Source organism: Myxocyprinus asiaticus, chromosome 29, assembly GCF_019703515.2.
Source record: "Myxocyprinus asiaticus isolate MX2 ecotype Aquarium Trade chromosome 29, UBuf_Myxa_2, whole genome shotgun sequence".
In the NCBI taxonomy this organism is placed as follows: domain Eukaryota; kingdom Metazoa; phylum Chordata; class Actinopteri; order Cypriniformes; family Catostomidae; genus Myxocyprinus; species Myxocyprinus asiaticus.
In genome coordinates, this window is record NC_059372.1 from 2,944,256 (window position 1) to 2,961,975 (window position 17,720).

At 39.9% G+C, this 17,720-nt stretch overlaps 1 protein-coding gene across 2 annotated transcripts in view; it reads left to right on the top strand.

The window, feature by feature from the left end:
* LOC127419864 (zinc finger protein 271-like) overlaps positions 1-17,720 on the top strand; it is a 263,395-nt gene that overhangs the window by 78,368 nt on the left and 167,307 nt on the right. The window lies entirely within an intron of this gene.

Sequence of the window (17,720 nt, forward strand, 5' to 3'; positions counted from 1 at the left end):
GCGCAATGGTGATTTAGCTCTGCCAAATTTTCTATTTTATTACTGGTCATCTAATATTTCTAATATTTCTTTGTGGTGTAATGCCCCTGAGGTTAACTGGTGTACTCTAGAATCTGCCTCTTGCATCTCTTCTTCCTTTCTAGCACTAGTCTTTGCTCCAATGTCTTTGCGTTCCTCTAGTTATACTAGAAATCCCATTGTGCTGTCAACACTAAAAATTTGGAAACAATTTTGACAACATTTTCAGTTGGAGTCACGCTCTGTATTCAGCCCTATTTGCAATAATCACTTGTTTTTGCCCTCTGTTATTGATCACACTTTTAAACGATGGAGAGCTAAGGGCATTGTCCATTTTTCTGATATTTTTATTGATAATTATTTTGCTATGTTTAACTATCTTATTTCCAAATATAATTTACATACTTTTATACAGGTATCTTCAATATTGCCAGAACTAATTTCTGTTGAAGGATAAATTAAGTGTATGCCTGGCTAAATAGATGAGTCTTTAGTCTAGACTTAAACTGAGTGAGTGTGTCTGCATCTTGAACAGTGTTAAGGAGACTACTCCATAGTTTAGGAGCCAAATATGAAAAAGATCTACCTCCTTTTGTGAATTTTGATATTCTAGGAACTATTAACAGGCCAGAATTTTGCGATTGCAATAAACGTGATGGAACATAACGTGATAGAAGGTCACTTATGTACTGCGGAGCTAGACCATTCAAAGTTTTGTACATAGTTAACAGAATTTTAAAATGAATATGAAATTTAACGGTAGCCAATGTAACAACAATAAAATGGGGCTAATATGATCATATTTCTTGGTTCTAGTCAGCACTCTGGCTGCTGCATTTTGAACCAATTAAGGTTTATTTATTGATCTTGCTGGACATCCTCCCAGTAATGCATTACAATAACCTAGTCTTTAGGTCATGAACGCATTAATTAGTTTTTCGGAATCAACAACAGAGAGAATGTGTCGTAATTTAGCAATATTTGTTAGGTGAAAGAATGCTGTTCTACAAACATTGGTAATTTTATTTTCAAAGGACAAATATAACACCTAAGTTCTTCGCAGTTGAAGATAATGTAACAATACATCAATCGAGAGTCGAATTATATTTTAGCGGCTTGTTTTTAGAGATTTTTGGTCCAATAATTAGTACCTCTGTTTTGTCGGAATTGAGTAGAAGGACATTTCAGGCCATCCAGTATTTGATTTCATTGATGCACTCTGCTAATCTGGAGAATTGTGAAATTTCGTCAGGTTTTGAAGAAACAAAGTTGTGTATCGTCGGCATAACAGTGGAAACTTATTCCACGTTTCCTGATAATATCTCCCAGGGGAAGCATATAAAGCAGAGGCCCTAAAATTGATCCCTGTGGCACTCTATACTTTTTGTTTGGTTAAACAATTCCTCATTTACATAGACAAAGTGGTAGTGGTCTGCTAAATAGGACCTAAAACATGCTAATGCAAGTCCACAAATGGCAACATAATTCTCTAGCCTATTCAAGAGAATGTTGTGATCTATCATGTCGAAGGAAGCACTAAGATCTAAAAGCACTAGAAGTGAAATGCAGCTGTGATCAGATGATAAGAGCAAGTCATTTGTAACTCTGATAAGTGCAGTCTCTGTACTGTAATGAGGCCTAAATCCTGACTGAAATTGTTCATATATACTATTTCTCTGCAGGACACTACCTTTTGTAGTGTTTTCTACATAAACGGGAGATTTGAAATCGGCCTACAATTAGCCAGTTCTCCAGGATCAAGTTGTGTCTTCATAATAAGTGGTTTGATAACTGCCATTTTAAAGTTTCTTGGGACATGTCCTAAGGATAGCAAGGAGTTAATAATATTAAGAAGAGGTTCTGTGATTACCGGGAATACCTCTTTTAAGAGCATAGTTTGTATTGGATCTAACATACATGTTGTGGCTTTTGATGTTTTGTTAGCTCTTCATGATCTATGACAGCGAAGGATTGAAGTTGCACGTGAGGAAAATTATGAGACACTGTTTTCTTAAGTACTGTGACAGATTGCATAATTCCAATTTTATTTCTGATTATTTCAATTTTATCAGTAAAGAATTAATAAGTCATTACTATTGTGCTGCGATGGAATATCTGGTTCAGTTGAGGCTTTATTACTAACTAATTTAGCCACAGTACTGAATAAACACCTAGGATTTTTGATTTTGCTAAAATATGCTGACCTGGCAGCTTTTAGTGTCTGTCTGTAGCTACAGACACTATCCTTCCATGCACCACGAAATACCTCTAATTTTGTATTCTTCCACTTGCGCTCCATTTTCCGAGCTGCTCTCTTGAGAGCATGAGTGTGATCATTGTATCATGGTGCAGGGCTTTTTTCTTTAATCAAAGGGGGGTGACACTATCAAGAGTGATAGAGAAGATTTATATCTATTTATATTTTCTGTTATTTTATCAAGTTCTTCTAGACTTTGGAGCTTATTGTGTGTATGAAATAGATCTGGAAGATTATTAGTGAAGCTATCTTTAGTGATCGAAAGAATAGTTCTACCTGAATGATCGCTTGGTGTAGATTGAATAACATTAGCTGATCGCAGCATACAAGAGACAAGGTAATGATCTGAGATGTCATTGCTCTGTGGAAGAATTTCTGTAGTATCAACATCAACTCCATATGACAAAATTAAATCTAGCATATGATTATGGCAATGAGTTGGTCCTGTCACATTTTGTCTGACTCCAAGAGAGTTGAGAATATAGATAAATGCTAATCCCAATGTGTCATTTTCATTATATATGTGAATGTTGAAGTCACCAACAATTAAAGCTCCATCTACAGTAATAAAAAATTAGCAAATACACCAAGGAAATCAGAATAAAGCCTGGGTGATCTATATACTGTAGCAAGGGCAAAAGATGACAGAGTTTTTAAATTTATATCTGACGTGTCACATTAAGCATTATTTGTTAAAAAGACTTAAACTTATATCCTGTCCTCTGAGTAACACCAAAAACTTCACTGTAAATTGTAGCAACACTTCCTCCTCGACCTTTTAGATGAGGCTTGTGTTTATTACAATAACCTGGGGGAGTAGATTCATTTAAACTAATATTTTCATCCAGTTTAAGCCAGGTTTCGGTCTAACAGAGCGCATCCAAACTATTATCTGTAATAATATCATTTACACTTAGTACTTTGGTAGAAAGAGATCTAATGTTTAGTAGCCCTACCTTCATATGATGTTTATCTTAAATGTTTTAGTTGTTTTTTTTTTTTTGTTTTTTTTTTTTTTCCAAGTTTGACCTTTTTTTTTTTTTTTCCAAAATGATTTGGTGAAAGTTTTGTGTTTGATAGTTCGGGGAACAGACACTCTCTATGTGATATCTAGGTGATACAGTCTCTATGTGTTGTAGTTTATGAGACCTGTGTGATGTCTCAAGGCAGCTAGCAAGTGTTTTCTTTGTTTGTCTGTTTGTCTGCTTCCTGACCTGGGCCCCAGTTAGTAAAATACTATCATTATTAAGACTATGAGCCAAATTACTAGAGAGGAGAGCGGCACATTCCCTGGAGGGAAGGTCTACCCCAAAAACTCTTCCAATTGTCTATAAATCCTATGCTATTCTCCGGACACCACTCAGCCATCCAGCCATTCAGTGACACTAATCTACTATAAACCTGGTCACCACGACGAGCAGGGAGGGGGCCTGAGCATATTACAGAGTCTGACATCGTTTTTGCAAGTTCACACACCACTTTTAACATTATCTCTAGTGATCTCCAACTGGCGAAGCCGGACATCATTAGTGCTGACATGGAAAACAATTTTAGAAAATCTACATTTAGCATTAGCCAGCACTTGTAAATTTGATCTGATGTCAGATGCTCGAGCCCTTGAAATGCATTTAACAATAGTGGCTGGAGTCTCTATTTCCACATTCCTTACCATAGAATCACCAATTATTAGGGTTCTTTCAACATGATTCTTAGTGGGTGCATCACTGAGTGGGGAGAATTGATTGGAAACCCTAACAGGAACAGGAGAGTGGTGTCAATTTGCTGAGCGAGTATACTGCCGAGACGTCACCCAAACGCCCTGCTGTGGGAGCTCAAGAGTCGGAACCAAAGTGTGTGTGTTGCTCGTTGTACTATCCACATCCGAAACAGTATCTTCTGGCTTCTCTTTCTCACTGACCTCCCTCCACTAGTGTTCGGATGCGTGTCTCTAACTCAGTAACCTTCTCCGTCAGCCTGACTAACTCCTTACATTTATCACATGTGAATCTCTCACTGTTGGCGGAAGAAGATATAGTAAACGTGACGTGCAATGCAGGAAGAAATAACATGAGCGGATGCCATGGCTAACCGCAATTGTTTGTTGTTGTTGTTGATGGTTGTCCCTGAGCGGTGAGGGATTGAGATTGATGTGAATCCCTCTTGCAACTGTTTGTTGTTATGGTTGTTCTTGATGAGCAGTGCTTTGAGATTGATGCAATAATCTGTGTAACACAGAGGAGAAAAACAGGTGCACGCTGTAAAATGCATAAAGTTTAATCGTGATAAAAATAGAAAGCGGATTCACGTGGAGAATGCACGCAGTTGAATCGCAATAAGAGAATAATGCGGGGGAAAACCCGATGTGCGCAAAAAATGGCAAATGTTAAGGATTAAAAGCTGAAAACAGATAGTGAAGAGATGCAAAAAAAAAAGCTAACGGGCTACAAACACAGACTCAAGCGAGGCACCAGCAGCAACAGGTAAAATACACACAAATGAAACAGTAAAAAAGCGGAAAAACCTGAAATGCTGTAAAATGACAAAGGATAAAACGATGAAGGTATGAGAGTAAGAATAAGTAATGCTAAGCAGGCTAGCAGGCTACAAAAACTCATGCAGCGTGCCATCAGCAACAGGAACAGCAGTAATGTCCTGACTATACTTTATGATCAGTTGAATGCCACTTTGGTGAATTAAAGTACCAATTTCCTTCCGAAAACAGCAAAATCTGCACATTATTCCAAACTTTTGGCCACCAGTGTACACCTTGATCATTGTCACCTGTGTCTCCCCCTGACCTATGGTGCTGCCCTAGGTGACTGCCTAGTTCGTCTATGCCTAGAAACTGCCCTGCATGAAAGGTTCAGTGCAATCCTGGTTATTACACTTTTATTATTAACAGTTTGCATATTGCTAGCAGATATTTTAGATGATTAAAGCTACCAAATAACCACAGATGCATCCATTTTTGCCGAACTACTTCAACTAAAAGGTAAGTACTGTGTGGCATGGGGGGCGTGGTCATGTGTTGGTCTGCAGGGAGAGGGAGAGTGGTAAGGCTCGGCACCTGGGCCGTAATTACCTCTGTCACCTGCCTCTCATTATAGTGATGGCGGAGAGAGACCTGAAAAGGCACGCCAGTGTGTCAGAGTGGGGAGAGAGACCAGAGACACCACCAGAAGCTGTGAGTGTCTGTTTGGCCACCAAGAGCCCTTTTGTTTGAGTTTAAGTAAAGACTGAGAAAAAGTATTAAAACACTCACCTTGACTGTTCGCTGTCTCCTGACTCCTCCTTTGCCCAGAACCCAAAGATCTTGTTACACACTGTTACTTAACCCATCTGTTTTGATTGTTTTTGCGGCATAACTGACAAGGGACAGAGATGTCAATTGCTGTCCTCTCCTGTTTGGGTTAGGTCCCATTATTGCCTTGGTAAGGCAAGGAAAGTTTTTTTATATAGCACATTTCATACACAAATGTAATTAAAAGTGCTTTACATAGAAGAGTCACGTGACGCCATGCGAGGAGCAGACGTGTGAATGGCAAGCTCTGCGCACTTTGCTAATTTTTTTGTTGTTTTCATTAACAATTTTTATTGATTCCACACTCAAATCAACACAAACAGCACATGAAAACACGGAATCAACTTTCGACAAAATATTCTTCATCCTCCAGTACTAAATTTAAGTCTTTCTCCCATAACTTCTTGAGAGATGTCAAAACCCCGTCCCCTAGACTCTGAATTAGCCAGAAATAGTACGCTGAAGCCTCGTGACCCTTTCCAAAAGCTGCTAGTACCATCTCAAGAGTTTCTGCAGCTTTAGGGGGCTGCAAACTACACCCAAAGATGGTACAAAGTAGATGGCGCAGGTGTAAGTACCTGAAGAATTGAGATCTGGGAATCCCAAACTGCTGTGTAATATTTTCAAAGGATCTCAATGCTCCATTTTCATACAGGTCACCCAGCATAGCAACTCCCTTCTCAATCCATTCTGTCCAGCAAAAAGGGAACTTGTTAATACACAATTTAGGGTTTAACCAAATACTTGCGGCAACGTTCAAGTAAATGTCCGAATTGAGCACGCGGGAAACTTTTGTCCACACTAACTGCGTGTGTGAGATAACAGGATGTGTCTTTACTTCTCCGGGCAGCTTGGTAGAAAGACATTGCAATGGCAAGATAGGGGCAAGGACCTCCTGTTCAATAAAGAGCCAGTGAGGAGCTCTTTCAGGCGGAAGCGACCAAAAGCATAATAGTAAAACAATATTTTGGGAAAACCTAGCCCACCTTTGTCAATTGGCCTGTGTAACTTGTTAGAATGCATTTGATGGTGCTTACCATTCCAGATAAAAGATTTAGCAATTCTATCAAATTGTTTAAAATAAAAGAGGGGAACTTCAATGGGGAGAGGCTGTAATAGGTAGTTACATTTTGGAATACAATTCATTTTTATAACATTAACTTTCCCAATCATAGATAAATGTAATGAAGCCCACCTTTCCACATCACTTGAAAACTTTTTTTATTAAAGGGTCAAAATTTTAAACATCACATAAATTTGCTGGGAATAAAATACCCAAATACTTAATGCCCTGTTTGGGCCACTGAAAGGCGCCTGGCTGAAAAGCCTTTACTGGGCAGAACGCTGTCAGAGCCAGAGCTTCAGATTTAGACCAATTAACTCTGTATCCTGAAAATTTAGAGAAGGAATTGATAATTCTTTGGAGGCAAGGCATAGATCTAGTGTGGTCAGAGATGAATATAAAATATCATCTGCGTAAAGCAAAAGCTTATGCACCACACCTCCCGCCATCATCCCTGGAAAATTATCCTCCTTTCTTATCGCAGCTGCTAATGGTTCCAGAGCAAGACAGAACAATAAAGGGGAAAGAGGGCAATCCTGCTGGGTGCCCCTATCCAGAGTAAAATAATCTGAAATTAATCCATTCGTTTGTACCGCCGCTAGAGGGTGTCTATAAAGTAACTTAATCCAACCAATAAATGTACTCCCGAACCAATACCTTTCCAAAATCTTAAAAAGAATCCCATTCTACCATATCAAACGCCTTTTCGGCATCAAGTGAGATGGCAGCGACCGGAGTCTGATCATTCGCTACTGACCACATGATATTGATGAAATGCCTAATGTTGTCAGAAGAGCTACAGCCCCGAATAAACCCCACTTGATCTATATGTATCAGAGATGTCATAAGTTTACTTAATTGGTTAGCCAAAATTTTTGACAATTTTTACATCTAGCTGGATCAGGGAAATTGGACGGTAACTCTTACACTTGCTTATCTTTTTTAAGAATCAGACTGATCCGGGCTTGTGTCATGGTTGGTGGAAGATTTCCATTTTTTAATGATTCCGTATAAACTTCTAGTAGAAGTGGAGCCAATTCTGTAGCATAAGATCTAAAAAATTCAGTGGCAAAACCATCTGGCCCCGGAGCCTCGCCTGTAGATAAGGCCTTAATTACCTCGTCAGGCTCCTCCAAGGTTATCTCAGAATCAAGAGAGTTTTTTTGCTCAGTCGTCAGTTTAGGGAAATCTAATGGTTCCACAAAGTTCCTAATATCTTCATCAGTAGACGAAGACGTGGAACTATAGAGATCAAGATAGAACTCTTTAAAAGCATTATTAATATCAATGGCCAAGGTAAAAATGTCACCACCAGCAGATTTCACTGAGGGAATGGTAGAAATAGACTTTATATATCTAGCTAAAAGCTTCCCTGCTTTGTCCCCCGACTCAAAGTATGACTGTCTTGCCCTGAATAACCAAAACTCCACCTTCCGTGATAAAATAGTACTATATCTGTATTTCAAACTAGTCAATTCTCTAAGGGCCATCAGACGACATTCTGCGCTTCAGCTCTGCCACTTTTAATATACCCTTCCAACTCCACGAGTTCACGTGCTTTGGATTTTTTGGTGAATGAGGCATATTTTATGATCCGGCCCCTAAGAACTGCCTTAATTACCTCCCAAGCCACACCCACAGAGGATACTGAGGACCAGTTGGTCTCCATATAAACATTGATTTCAGTCTTTAACATTTGTTGGAAATCAGGATTTTGCAAAAGGGATACAATAAAGCGGCAACTATATGATCTCTCTTTCTCCGTATGTGGCAACACCTCTAAACTCACCAGGGTGTGATCTGAGACTAAGATGTTTCCAACTGAGCAATCAACAACAGATGAAATGAGGGTATAATGAGATATATATAAAAAAATTATTCTAGAATAAATCTTATGGACTGATGAAAAAAATTTATAGTCTACCAGATGGGTTCAAAAGTCGCCAAATATCTGCAAGACCACAATTTTTACACATCCTGAGAAGCGTCAGTGTTGCTGTAGGGGACTTGCACACATTTGCTTCACTATGATCAAGTACTGAGTCCATCAAAAGATTAAAGTCTCCTACCAATGTTATATCATGAGGGGTGCCAGCGGCTTGCAACATCCCTTCAAGATCTATAAAAAAGCCCTGATCATCAGCGTTAGGTGCGTAAATATTAGCCAAAATAAGACTTTGACCCTGAACTTCTGCTAAAACAGTAATGACTCTTCCTAATTTATTTTTAATCTGTTTGAGACATTTGAATTGTAAATGTTTATTTATCAGTATAATAAGGAGTGGTGGTTGCGTAGTGGGCTAAAGCACATATCTGGTAATCAGAATGTTGCTGGTTCAATTCCCACAGCCATCATCATTGTGTCCTTGAGCAAGGCACTTAACTCCAGGTTGCTCCTAGGGGATTGTCCCTGTAATAAGTGCACTGTAAGTCGCTTTGGATAAAAGCATCTGCCAAATGCATAAATGTATAATGACTCCCCTACTCTTACTTGAGCCAGCACTAAAGAAAACATGTCCACCCCATATCTTCCCAAATTTTTCAGCTTCCTGCTGGGAAAGATGCGTTTCTTGAGGAAACACTACATCATATTTCTTACGCTTTAGAAAAGAAATAACTTTCCTTCTTTTTATGGGGTGCCTCAACCCATTCACATTCCATGTGGAGAGAGATAATCCACTCATATTAACATTTGACATATTGGTATAAAAGAAAAAATAAATTGTGTGTCAAAAACAACATTATACAGACCAGATTCCCCATTACTGCAACAATCAAACCTCGAACTCTCCTCCGAACCAAACAAACAGAAAAAGGAAAAACGTGCGCATTAACCCTGCGCACGACAGCGCCAACCGCCGTCAATCCCTCTAAACTCAAAAGGTCCATGTATGCAACGAGAGCCCCGCGACAACTTTGCCATTGGATTGCTCAAGTCCAGTGCTTCTGCACAAATTTTGTAAGGCAAAATTACATAACAGAAAATACTTTGTAAAACAGACCCCATCCAATAGGCAGAATAAACACAAAGAACATATAGATTCATTCACAGAACTGACTCGAAGGTGTGTTCCTCCGCAAAACAAATTCCAGCTGATATAAAGCTGTTCAGTTTCCTCGGACAGACAGACAAGTGTTCAGTGAGCCAGTTATGAGTTCAGCAGATGACGTAATCATACTAATGTCCCTTAAAAATATTCCACAAAAACAAACTCCAGCCAACAGGAGGCATAAGCACAAAGAACGAACAGATTAAACTACAACTGTCCCGAAGGAGTGTTATTCATCAAAACAAGCTCCAGCCGCTAGGCAGAACCAGCAAAAAAAAAAAAAAAAAAAACAGAACAGGCGCCCCGGTTTCTCGAATGGTCAAGTGTGTATTGAGCGAGTCAAATTCACTCGGAGGCTGCATAAAAAAACACGCCATGACTTACTCAGTCTGTCAACTTTATAAAAGACATCCTTGTGTAGGCATGAAGATATTTTGCAGTCGTTCTTAGTATCCATTCTCAATCTGGCCGGGAACTTCAGTCCATGCAAAAGTTTCTTGAAGGAGTCATTCCACAAAACAAACTCCATCCGGTAGACGGAGTCAGCGCAAAAATGGCGCCCAGCATCCTCAGACAGCCAGAGTAAGTACAGCGATTAATCCACTCTAGAGCTACATGAAAAACCCCAAATAGCTTACTCACCAATTGTTTTTATAAAAGACAGTGCTTGCTTTGGACACGTAAATACCCTGCGACCATCCTTAGTATCTATTCTCAGTTTGGCCGGAAACATCAGTGCAAAAGCGATCTTCCGTTGATGTATGAGTTTCTTGCATTCCTTGAATCGATCACATTTCTCTCGTCGAATTTGCAAAGTCTGGAAACAAGAAAATGCTGTGGTTCTTCCAAGAAAGCTTTCCTTTGCTCCTCGCCTCGCGCAACACAAGATCTTTATCGGATGATCTCAGAAATGTAGCCAGAATTGATCTGCAGATTTCTGAGCCAGGACCTTGTGAGCTCGCTCGATTTCCAGCTTATGGCCTGTTATGTCGAGCAGACTCGGGAAGAGCTCATCTAGGAATTTCACCATGTCTTGACCTTCTTCATGCTCAAGAATTCCAACAATTCGGACGTTGTTTAGCTGATTATGATTCTCTAAGTCTTCCAACTTTTCCCAAATGCATTCCAAGTCTGTCTTGGTTTCTAGCGGGTTAGCAGCTAATTCCTTCTCTGATGACTCCAGATAATCAATCCGTTTCTCGACATCTGACAATCTTGTAACTAACTCAGAGAATTTCACCTCCATTGCCGTAATCGATCGATGTATTACAGCAAGATCCTCCAGGTCAGCAACAACCTTTGCCAGCATTACAGACATGCTCGACATTTGGCATTGAATTTCTCCCATCGCACCGTCCGAACCGAGTCTCTGTCTGCGGCCCTGTCAGAGGTATCAGCTTGAGCATGTAAGTGTCTTTTAATATCTCCAGAGCCCAAGGATTTTGAATTCTTTGTCATGTTGACTTCATAGAACAGTTATGTAGCAGGTTGTATCGAATCTCATCGGTTTATGACATAAAAATAACTTAAAACTAGCAAAGTGAGCAGAGCTCGCTGTTTACACATCCGGCCCCCGCATGGCGCCATGTGATTCTCCAAAAGAAGCTTTTTATCTCATCATATCGCATTGTTTTGTGACAGATGCTTTAAAATATTCGGTTTCTGGAAAAACAAGCAGAAATCTGAGAATGTCATGTTTCATTTCAGAAATATGAGCTCTTTAATTAAAGCAGCTGTTTGTAAATTAGTTTAATGTAGGTGATAATATATTGTACAGTTTATAGCCTGTTATATTAGCTGATAATATTCCTGCTGTCAGGAAAATTAAACCAAACTCAAAACACACTTTATTTTTCTGCCATCTTCTAAACAGATTTTGTTCAAAAGATCTGTTCTTTTGTATAATCATACCATAATCTTTTTGAGTTTGATGAATGTCAGTTTATTATAATGGTGATGTTTTTGTGTTCAGATGTTCATCATGAGAGAGCAGGTGGATGTGATCTGCTGTAAATCAGTAGGAACTGATCTGTCCATGCTGGATATTGATGATTTCAACACAGAAATCTCTCAGCTGAAGAAAGAGGTGATGTCACTAAGGACAGAGCTGATGGAGAGAGATAACATGTTCCAGGTTAAACATTCTGTGGCATGGGGGGCATGGTCATGTGTTTGTGAGAGAGAGAGAGAGAGAGCAGTAAGGCTCGTCACCTGGGTCGTAATTATCTCTAACACCTGTCTCTAATTATAGTGACGGTGGAGGGAGACCTGAAAAAGCATGCCAGAGCATCAGAGTGAAAGACCAGATCCTGTTCCTGGAGCTATAAGTTATACTGTTGACCTGTTTGTGTGTTTGGCCACCAAGAGCCCTTTTTGTTTAAGATTTGTAAGACACTGAGAGATAGTAATAAAATACTCACCTTTGACTGTTCGCTGTCTCCTGAATCCTCCATTGCCCACGAACGTAGAAATGTGTTACACATTAATTTAATCCTTTTCCTCTTTTGAGTGAGTTAAAGTTGATATTGTAAGCTTTCAAATTATGTGATATGACTCTGACTCTGTCATGATGAACATTACAGAGGTGATGATCATCACCGATCCTCTTCCAAATTTCACAGTGGGTGCAAGACACTGTGGCTTGAAAGCCTCTCCAGGTCTCCGTCTAACCATTAGATGACCAGGTGTAGGATCAGTGATGATCTGGGGGTGCTTCAGCAAGGCTGGAATTGGGCAGATTTGACTTTGTGAAGGACGCATTAATCAAGCCACGTACAAGGTTATCCTGGAAGAAAACTTGCTTCCTTCTGCTCTGACAATGTTCCCCAACTCTGAGGATTGTTTTTTCCAGCAGGACAATGCTCCATGCTACACAGCCAGGTCAATCAAGGTGTAGATGGAGGACCACCAGATCAAGACCCTGTCATGGCCAGCCCAATCTCCTGACCTGAACCCCATTGAAAACCTCTGGAATGTGATCAAGAGTTAGATGGATGGTCACAAGCCTTTTTTGTTGTTTTGACTAGTTGTCATTTTCTGCAAATAAATGCTCTAAATGACAATATTTTTATTTGGAATTTGGGAGAAATTTTGCAAGTACTTGATGGAATAAAACAAAAATTTTCATTTTACTATAACATACATATAAATAGTAAATCCAGAGAAACTGATAATTTTTCAGTGGTCTCTTAATGTTTTCCTGAGCTGTATATATATTATATATACAGTGGCAAGAAAATGTATGTGAACCCTTTGAAATTACCTGCATATATGTATAAATTTGTCTTATAATCTGGTTTGATCTTCATCTAAGTTACAGTAATAAACAAACACAATCTGTTTTAACTAATAACACACAAATTATTGTATTGTTCTTGTACATATTGAATACATCATTCGAACATTCACAGTGTTGGTTGGAAAAAGTATGTAAACCACTAGACATCAACAAAAGCTAATTAAAGTCAGGAGTTGGCAAAACTGGCATCCAATTAATGATATGAGATTGGCAGTATGGCTTTGAGCTACTTTGACTTACAAGAAGCACTCAAACATTTCCAGTTTGCTATTCACAAGAAGAATCTGCTGACGTGGACCATGCCTCACAAAAAAGAGATCTCAGAAGACCTATGACCAGAATTGTTGCTTTACATAAAGCTGGGAAGGGTTACAAAGTTATCTCAAAGAGCCATACATCATCTGTCCACAGTTGGACAAATAGTCTATAAATGGAGATGATTTAGTAGTGTGGATACTCTCCCCAGGAGTGGCCGTCCAGCCAAGTTGACTGAAAGGGCACACCACAGAATGCTCAATGAGGCAAAAAAAAGAACCCTAGAGTGACAGTTAAAGACTTGAAGGAATCATCAGAACTGGTTAACCTCTCTGTTCATGAGTCTGCTATAGGGAAAACATTAAACTGGCATAGTGTTCATGGCAGGACACCACGAAGGAAGACGCTGCTTTTGAACAAAAACATTGCTGCGCACCTGAAGTTTGCCCAAGACCACCTTGACACTCCACAAATCTACTGTGAAATAATTTTGTGAGCTGATGAACCTAAGGTTAAATTGTTTGAGAAAAACACACAGCACAGCGTATGGCTTAAAAAGGGCACAGCAAGCTCACTGCAACCTATAAAGAAAAAATAAAGTAACCAAACCACCACACAATCCCAGCCACCTCTTCACCGCCGTCCACACCATGAAGGCACCCAGCAGCCACCGTCGGCTAAAAAGAAAAGAAAACAAATACACAATGAAATCACCAAGGGGCAATGCACCATAAGAGTCAAATTTACGCTCTAAAACAACCACTTAATTCAACCTTTTCTGGCCTAATTACTCCTCCATCCATTCCGGACCAGCATCATAAAAAAAACAAAAAAAAAACACAATACAATTGAATAAGAAATAAACAGTAACCGTGCATCCCTGTAAGGGAATACACAGTCCATTACTAACAAAAACGTACAATAACATAAATACAATACAAACTCACAACACTAGAACAATCAATAAAAACACACTCATATAAAAAACATTAAAATCATTAAAAATTAAAACTTTTCCCTTTAAAAACCTATCATACAAAAATACAGTACCTCTAATATCCTTTATTGTTATTGCATCACTCAGGCAACAATCCAGCAACAATACTAAAAAACATTAGAAAATAACATCATTAAAACATAGCCATTTAAACAAATTAATCAAACAATAAAAGCTACTACCTCCTTGATGCAGTATATGACACGCTCAACTCTTAAGGATACTTAACAGTTTTTCTAATGGCATTCTTTGATATGATGTATACTTCATTCAACTTTCAACAGCATTCCACAAACATTCAGCGTATAACCGCTTATCCGTTGCTGCTGTCAAACCTTAAATCTGCCATGGCGTCCATTCAAACAATAGTGGGGGAAGATATAAGGAGCGAGAGCAACCAAATCTTGCCACTTCCTTTTATAACGTTAATGCTGATGGGATTTGTAGTGTCATGAACACATCCGACAACACCATTCATAAAAATGATAAAGGAAGCAAATACGTAACACGTTTTACTACTTCCTTAACGCTAGGGCTGATGGGATTTGTAGTATCCCAAAGTACATCCCGTTACAATCTACCCCCCTGAATTTAAATTGACATCCTGTCGATTACCATTATACAACCATGGGCGGAACATAAGGTTCTAACTATCATTGGACAATCTCGTCACAGGAAGAGCAGCCTAACCATATTGAGCTTCACCAGTACATACTGATCGAGGAAGATGGTATGGATTGGAATGCCATCCAACTGTTGACCTCCCTGTGCGCCTCACTACAGTTTCTTCCCGTCGTGGAGACTGATGATCCTCCACATGGTCTGCTACAGAAGTTGAATGGAAGTTAGTATTGTCTTCCTGTAGAAGTTGAGGCCTCACAATTGTACCTTGGGCTGATACTTGTTCAGGTGTTAAGAACAAAACTATCGTATTCCCATCTTTATCTCCAGGGGTCTCCTGATGGTCAACTAGTAGTCCAGGGTCATTCAGAGCAACATATGCTGGTCCCAACTCACAGTGATGAATATGTCTCTGTGGTATTGTAGGCATACACTACTTGGGCAAGGTGGTCAGGCCAATGGCATTTCTCCTCAGGAGGCAAAGTGCGCAGAAAATCATGCATCATTCTATCAAAACGTTGATATTGGCCATTCCCTTGTGGTTGATAGGGTGTTGTGTGAGTTTTTGAAATGCCACACAATCTACATAATTCTTGAATTAGTCTACTTTCAAAGCATCGCCCCTGATCTGAGTGAATTTGCCTTGGTGCTCCATGTGCCACTGTCAATGCTGTTTGGTCTTTAGTTGGAATAGCTTGTGCGAACTTTGTAAACACATCGGTCATAATCAATACATTCTCAAGTTCATTTGACACAGGCTCCAGCAAAGTGAAATCAATGGCCAGGATGTCCAGTTGGCTCTCTGCCTTCAGGTGCCCCATAAAACTATGTATTTTTGGGCAAACCACTTTAGCTAGGGTACAGCGTTGGCATTTCTTACACCATTCCTCAATGAATTTGAACATACCGGGCCAGTAACATCGAGCTCTCACTAAACTTGCTGTCCTCTCAATTCCTTGATGACCATGGTCATCATGCAGACTTGTGAGGACCTCTTCCCTAAGAGCAGCTGGTAGCACAACTTAACGAATTTCTCTATGTTCCTCCTGGGGCCAAAGTCTTCGGTACAATAAACGGTCTATTTTCACTAGCTTTCCCCACTGCCGAACCAATTCAATTACCTCTGGTGACCCTGCTACTCTTTCTTGTGAAACTGGTGGCTTCTGATGATCCCAAAAGACGAGGAATTGTGCAATAACAGAATCAGCTTTTTGCAGAATTTCAAGATTTTCCTTAGGCTGTTCAGGGAGGGCAGAAACTGTTTCACTTAAGACTACCTGTCGGCAGTAATGAGCACACTGGTATAAATCCTTTGGCATAACAGTAGTCAGGGCCAACTCAGCCACAGATGCAACACTTTTTCTAGATAGCGCATCTGCGTTAATATTGGAACGTCCAGGCTTATACCTAATTTCCAAATCAAAATCTGCAAGCTGATTAGCCCATCTTTGTTCCAATGCTACTAACTTTGCAGTCTGTAGATGACTAAGTGGGTTATTGTCTGTATATACCAGGCACTTCTGACCCAGCAAATACTCTCTAAACTTTTCGGTGACAGCCCACTTCAGAGCAAGGAACTCCAGTTTCATTGAGCTGTAATTCTGCATGTTCCGTTCAGATGGTCGCAATCCTCAACTTGCAAATGCAACTGGTCAACATTTTCCCCCTTGCTCTTGAGACAGCACGGTACCCAGACCTTGATGGCTTGCATCGATATCCAGAAAATATGGCTTACTGAAGTCTGCATAAGCAAGTACTGGTGCATTCGTTAAGGCTGCTTTAAGAGTCTGAAAAGCATTTTCACACAAATCAGTCCATTTAGTCCCCAAATTAATATTTGGTCGCTTTCTTTTCTGTCCCCTAATCACTTCGGCCATCAATGTATTCAGAGGCCCAGCGATACATGAAAAGTTTTTAACAAACCGCCAATAATAACTGGCGAAGCCCAGAAAGGATCGAAGTTCCTGGACATTTTGAGGTCTATTCCACATGGCTACAGCATATATCTTCTCTGGGTCTGTGCTGACCCCAGTAGCAGAAACCACATGCCCCAGATAATGTACGGCTGACTGGAAGAAGCAGCATTTACTCAGTTTTATCTTTAAATTCTGTCTTAACTGCTCCAACACCAGTTCAAGTCACTGAAGATGTTGTTCAATGGTCACTGAAAAAACAATAACGTCATCCAGATAGAGCAGCAAAGACTGGAAACTCTGATCTCCAAATATCCACTCCATTAACCTTTGGAAAGTACTTGGGGTGTTACATAGCCCAAAGGGCATCCTATTAAATTCATAGAGCCCAAATGGAGTGCAGAAAGCAGTCTTAGCACGATCCACTTCTGATACTGGCACCTGGTTATAACCACTAGCCAAATCTAAAGTTGAAAACCACCTTGCCCCAGTCAGAGCATCCAGAGACTCCTCTAACCTTGGTAAGGGGTAAGCATCCTTACGAGTTCTGGTGTTGAGCTGACGATAATCGACGCACATCCTCAGAGAGCCATCTTTCTCCTTCACCAACACAACTGGTGATGCTTATGGACAACAGCTCTCCCTGATGACTTGACTGTCCAATAATTGTCTAATATGTGTTTTCACAGCCTAAAACTGGCTAGGGTGAATTCTACAATGCTGCTGACATACGGGTGTATCATCTACTAGGGGGATCTAATGTTCTATTAAATTGGTGCATACCAGGTCACAATCATGTTTAGCAAAAACATCATAATATTTTGCCAACAACCCCCTAACTGCCTCCCCCTCAGCCTCTGAAAGGCCTGACAATTCCAAACCCTGAAAGTCAATGTGTGATGCTGATGTAATAGTTTGACACTGAACAATCACAGTATTAGAACAAC